Here is a 6374-nt window from a genome sequence, read left to right as displayed (position 1 = left end):
TCCCTTTAACTATGTTACTTAAAAGTTAATCTTTAAAACTAGAGACAGCTTATGTAAGTGACAATATAAAATGATCCCTCAGCATTAAGAATGAATTATTATGTGACCCTTTAAATTCTGCTTGTTTACAGAGCTCATTCTTCTTCTCAGGTGTCCCCCTTACTGCTCTTCTGTGGCTAAATTTTCTAAGTAAATGAGATAAGTTCACATAGCCAACTTCAGCTTCACTCTGACTGGAATCAGGTAGTATCTCATTATGGTTTTGATCTATATCTCTGTGACAACTAGAGATGTTGAGCATTTTTTCATATGCCTCTTGGTTATTCATATGTCTTCCTTAGAGAGTGGTTTTTTCAATTCATTCTCCCATCTTCTAATAGGGTTGACCATCTTTTTTCAACTGCTTGAGTTTCTTGTGTATTCTGGTTATCAGTCCCTTATCTGATGCATAATTTACAAAAATGTTTCCCTATTCTGAGGGCTGTCAATTCACACTAATTAATGTGTCTTTTGCCATGCAGAAACTTCTTAATCTGATGTAATTCACCATCCTGAATGGAGAAAAGCTGAAAGCACTTTCAATGGCCTTATGGTAAACACTGATTGGTAAGTCTTGCAAAATTCTATACCATAGTCCACATGTATACCACTGGATATCTCATTTTTTGTCTCCAGATCTAGTGTTACATTCTAAATATGGCTAACCTTTCTACACACTTCAAACTGGCTGAAGGTCGCACATAGGTATATTTTCACGTGCAGGTTGTTCTCTGCCTAGAATGATCTCATCTCTTTGTCTTACTTGCTCTACATGTGTGGACTTCTCACAGAAATTTTGCTTTATCTTTAGGTTAGGAAACCCTGCTATGTGTAAATCTGTGGAAGACTGGCCCCAAGACCAAAGAAGATACCATGATCTGTGGACACCCCAGGACATTACATAAAATGATGTATTTGCATATAACCTATACACATCTTCACTATATTATATTAAGTCATCAGGAAAGTCATGACATATTTTTCTATGTGGAAGTACATCATGACTTTTCCAACAACTCAATAGTTTATTTTATTCATTTATTTATTCTTAGTTTTTTCTGTTGGGCATATGTGCTTACCAGAGAGAGAATGAAAAAGAGAGAAGGTGAGAAATCATCCACCCAACCCCCCATGGGACCAGCAGTTGGCATAATGGCTATGTCGCTGGACTTCCATGTAGTTGACCGCGGTTCATGTCCCGGACGCAATGGCTTAAAACTCATATCGGGCACATGTGCGTGTGTGCCCAAGATCCCGAGAGGAAAATAGAAGAGAAGGGATTGTGGCGTGGGCATCCCCCCTGGGGGATGATTTCTCACTTTCTGGCTCTCTGTCTTTCTCTGCCTGTCTGGTGAGCACACACGCCCTATAGCAAAAACCTCTCAAAAATAAAAAGAAAAGAAAAGAAATCATCCCTCCCCGGGGGGGATGGCCTTATTGTAGTCTCATCTCCTCCATTCTTCTTTAGGGATTTTGGGCATGCACACACACACATGATTTGTCAAGCCACTGAGTCCAGGAAGTGAACCACACTGTGGGAGGCTGTGCACCAGCGAATATCACAGGTTTCTCAGAGAGCAAACAATTACACAATGACAAAGGCCATGATTGGGTCCCCTTCAAAACCTCACCTTCAAAACCATACTCTGATTGGCCACTTCCTATAGCAAATCAGTGAGCCTAGAATGCCTCAGATTTGCTTACCCGGCACCTCATGATTGCTCCACAAAAGCAACCAATCATAACCCACCTTTTACAATCCTTCATTTAACCAATCACTGCCCACCAACATGTATATAACCACGATCCCTGACCCACAATTGCCAGAGGACCCTGAAGAGTTGTAACACTGTGTCGTGTCTCCGTGTTGTAACACTGCGCTACTGTGCTGTCCTGTGTCTCACTCCTTCCCTCAAGAAACCTGTTCGACTGTCCTGCCTGGGTCAGGACACCACACAGTTGGCTAGAGGGGTTCAACCTCTTAACCTCCACACCACCAGTTAGACCAGTATATTATATGTTAAACTATCTCTGGAGTCCTTAAAATGCGCCATATATGTGTAAATATTATGTAAAATGTTGTTATACTGTGTTGTTTAAAAAATAGTGATCCAAAAAGAGTTTGTAAATGTTCAGTACAGATACAATCATTTTAAAAAAAATTTTCAATCCACGGTTGAATCCAAGGAGGCAGAACTGCAGATATGGCAGAACAAGTGTGTGAGAGCACTTTAAAAAGTTCATGGAAAAGGAAATTAAATGACAAGTTTGTTTTGGTGCAAAAAATTTTTTAAATCTATGTATAGTTTTTTCAAAATATGAATCTACCACAACCTTTATGAAGATCTCTTGGACCTGTACATATTGAACATGTATATATATGACATATGTGTGTGTGTGTGTTATATGGACCCATATATACACACGTCTATGTGTACAGATAAGACACATTGACTCCTTAATCATAAAACAATTGATCTTCTTTGACTTGTATGTTATTTTGAATTATATTGTACAAATTTCAAATATTTGAAAATTTAACAGTTATTTTATTTTGTTGTTGTTGTTATTAATTTCCAGTGTGATTCAACTGTGTTCTGAAACTACTCTTCATGTGATTCCTAAACATTTACATATTCTCAGGTATGTGTTATGGCCTAGTGTGTGTTCTATTCTGGTGCATGTTTTTATGTGAGTATTCTGCTGTAGTTTTATAGAATGTTTCCAAATGTTAACCATATCAATTTAACTAGTTTATAAATTTATTTATAAATTATGGAAAGAGGTGTTGAATGCACCAAATAAAAAACAATTTTTTAAAATTTTTTCTTTGTAGTTCTGTAAGTTATTCTTCACATATGTTGATGTTCTGTTGTTAGGTGCATGCATATGGAAGATTATTTTGTCTTCCTAGAGAATTTATACTTTTATCATTATGTAATATTTTATTCATAATTTTTCTTGTCATGTCTTACTCTTCTGAAATGATATATTAGCTCCACTGTTTTTACTTAGTTTAGTATGTTATGTTTTCCTTCATCCCTTATTTTAATCTTTTTGAGTCTTTAGATTTTAAATAAAGGTTTCTGATAGACTATTGTTGTATATCCATTTTTCCCTACTCTGATAATCTCTATTTTTGATGTATTCAGACCATTCACATTTAGAGTGATTGATATAGAGTATTACCTTTTGTGTATTACCTTTTGTACTGTTTTCTATTCTTCACGTTTATTCTTTTTTCTCTTCTGTGCTTTTACTAACTTAAATATAATTTAGAAGATTACATTTATCTCTTCTCTAGGTTTTTTAAAATTCTTTTGTGGTAGATTTAGATTTTTTGAATGCACAGTTTTCTAGTGTAAGTCTCCCTTTAAATAACACTATACTGCTTTACTTGCAATGCAGATACCTTATAATAGAATATTCCCAACTCCTCCGTCTCACCCTCTGTCATTCAATTCACCTATCCATACAGTATCATAACCCAATACATTGTCACTTTTATTACGATAAATAAATAGTTGTTTCTTAGATCAAGTAAGAATAAGAAAAATAGAAGTTATTTTTTAGAAGTTTTTGCCATAGGACATGTGCATTCACCAAAGAAAGAGAGAAAAAATAGTGAGAGAGAAAGTAAGAAATCACCTCCCAGGTGGGACTGCCACGCTGCATGCCTCCTCCATTCTCCTCCTGGAATCTTGGGCACACATGCACGAACTCTGATGTGACTTTAAAGCCACTGGATCCAGGACTCCAAACACAGTGGGCCTTGTGAGTCCAGCAAGGTAATTGCTATGCCATCTGCTGGCCCCAAAATAAGTTTTTGTTTTTGTTTTTGTTTTTTTTTTTTGAGAGGTTTTTGCTATAGGGTGTGTGTGCTCACCAGACAAACAGAGAGAGACAGAAAGATAGAAAGCAAAAAATCACCCCCCAGGGGGGATGGCCACACTGCAATCCCTTCTCCTCCATTCTCCTCTTGGGATCTTAGGCATGCACACACACGCACCCAGCGTGAGTTTTAAGCCACCGGGTCCGGGATGCGAACCATGGTGGACTAGACCCTGAAGAGTTGTAACACTGTGTCGTGTCTCCGTGTTGTAACACTGCGCTACTGTGCTGTCCTGTGTCTCACTCCTTCCCTCAAGAAACCTGTTCGACTGTCCTGCCTGGGTCAGGACACCACACAGTTGGCTAGAGGGGTTCAACCTCTTAACCTCCACACCACCAGTTAGACCAGTATATTATATGTTAAACTATCTCTGGAGTCCTTAAAATGCGCCATATATGTGTAAATATTATGTAAAATGTTGTTATACTGTGTTGTTTAAAAAATAGTGATCCAAAAAGAGTTTGTAAATGTTCAGTACAGATACAATCATTTTAAAAAAAATTTTCAATCCACGGTTGAATCCAAGGAGGCAGAACTGCAGATATGGCAGAACAAGTGTGTGAGAGCACTTTAAAAAGTTCATGGAAAAGGAAATTAAATGACAAGTTTGTTTTGGTGCAAAAAATTTTTTAAATCTATGTATAGTTTTTTCAAAATATGAATCTACCACAACCTTTATGAAGATCTCTTGGACCTGTACATATTGAACATGTATATATATGACATATGTGTGTGTGTGTGTTATATGGACCCATATATACACACGTCTATGTGTACAGATAAGACACATTGACTCCTTAATCATAAAACAATTGATCTTCTTTGACTTGTATGTTATTTTGAATTATATTGTACAAATTTCAAATATTTGAAAATTTAACAGTTATTTTATTTTGTTGTTGTTGTTATTAATTTCCAGTGTGATTCAACTGTGTTCTGAAACTACTCTTCATGTGATTCCTAAACATTTACATATTCTCAGGTATGTGTTATGGCCTAGTGTGTGTTCTATTCTGGTGCATGTTTTTATGTGAGTATTCTGCTGTAGTTTTATAGAATGTTTCCAAATGTTAACCATATCAATTTAACTAGTTTATAAATTTATTTATAAATTATGGAAAGAGGTGTTGAATGCACCAAATAAAAAACAATTTTTTAAAATTTTTTCTTTGTAGTTCTGTAAGTTATTCTTCACATATGTTGATGTTCTGTTGTTAGGTGCATGCATATGGAAGATTATTTTGTCTTCCTAGAGAATTTATACTTTTATCATTATGTAATATTTTATTCATAATTTTTCTTGTCATGTCTTACTCTTCTGAAATGATATATTAGCTCCACTGTTTTTACTTAGTTTAGTATGTTATGTTTTCCTTCATCCCTTATTTTAATCTTTTTGAGTCTTTAGATTTTAAATAAAGGTTTCTGATAGACTATTGTTGTATATCCATTTTTCCCTACTCTGATAATCTCTATTTTTGATGTATTCAGACCATTCACATTTAGAGTGATTGATATAGAGTATTACCTTTTGTGTATTACCTTTTGTACTGTTTTCTATTCTTCACGTTTATTCTTTTTTCTCTTCTGTGCTTTTACTAACTTAAATATAATTTAGAAGATTACATTTATCTCTTCTCTAGGTTTTTTAAAATTCTTTTGTGGTAGATTTAGATTTTTTGAATGCACAGTTTTCTAGTGTAAGTCTCCCTTTAAATAACACTATACTGCTTTACTTGCAATGCAGATACCTTATAATAGAATATTCCCAACTCCTCCGTCTCACCCTCTGTCATTCAATTCACCTATCCATACAGTATCATAACCCAATACATTGTCACTTTTATTACGATAAATAAATAGTTGTTTCTTAGATCAAGTAAGAATAAGAAAAATAGAAGTTATTTTTTAGAAGTTTTTGCCATAGGACATGTGCATTCACCAAAGAAAGAGAGAAAAAATAGTGAGAGAGAAAGTAAGAAATCACCTCCCAGGTGGGACTGCCACGCTGCATGCCTCCTCCATTCTCCTCCTGGAATCTTGGGCACACATGCACGAACTCTGATGTGACTTTAAAGCCACTGGATCCAGGACTCCAAACACAGTGGGCCTTGTGAGTCCAGCAAGGTAATTGCTATGCCATCTGCTGGCCCCAAAATAAGTTTTTGTTTTTGTTTTTGTTTTTTTTTTTTGAGAGGGTTTTGCTATAGGGTGTGTGTGCTCACCAGACAAACAGAGAGAGACAGAAAGATAGAAAGCAAAAAATCACCCCCCAGGGGGGATGGCCACACTGCAATCCCTTCTCCTCCATTCTCCTCTCGGGATCTTAGGCATGCACACACACGCACCCAGCGTGAGTTTTAAGCCACCGGGTCCGGGATGCGAACCATGGTGGACTACATGAGAGTCCGGCGACATAGCCATTACACTAACTGCTGGTCCC

This window comes from Tupaia chinensis, unplaced genomic scaffold (assembly GCF_000334495.1).
Source record: "Tupaia chinensis unplaced genomic scaffold, TupChi_1.0 Scaffold149851_1, whole genome shotgun sequence".
NCBI classification, from domain to species: Eukaryota; Metazoa; Chordata; class Mammalia; order Scandentia; family Tupaiidae; genus Tupaia; species Tupaia belangeri.
This window is presented reverse-complemented; position numbering follows the sequence as displayed.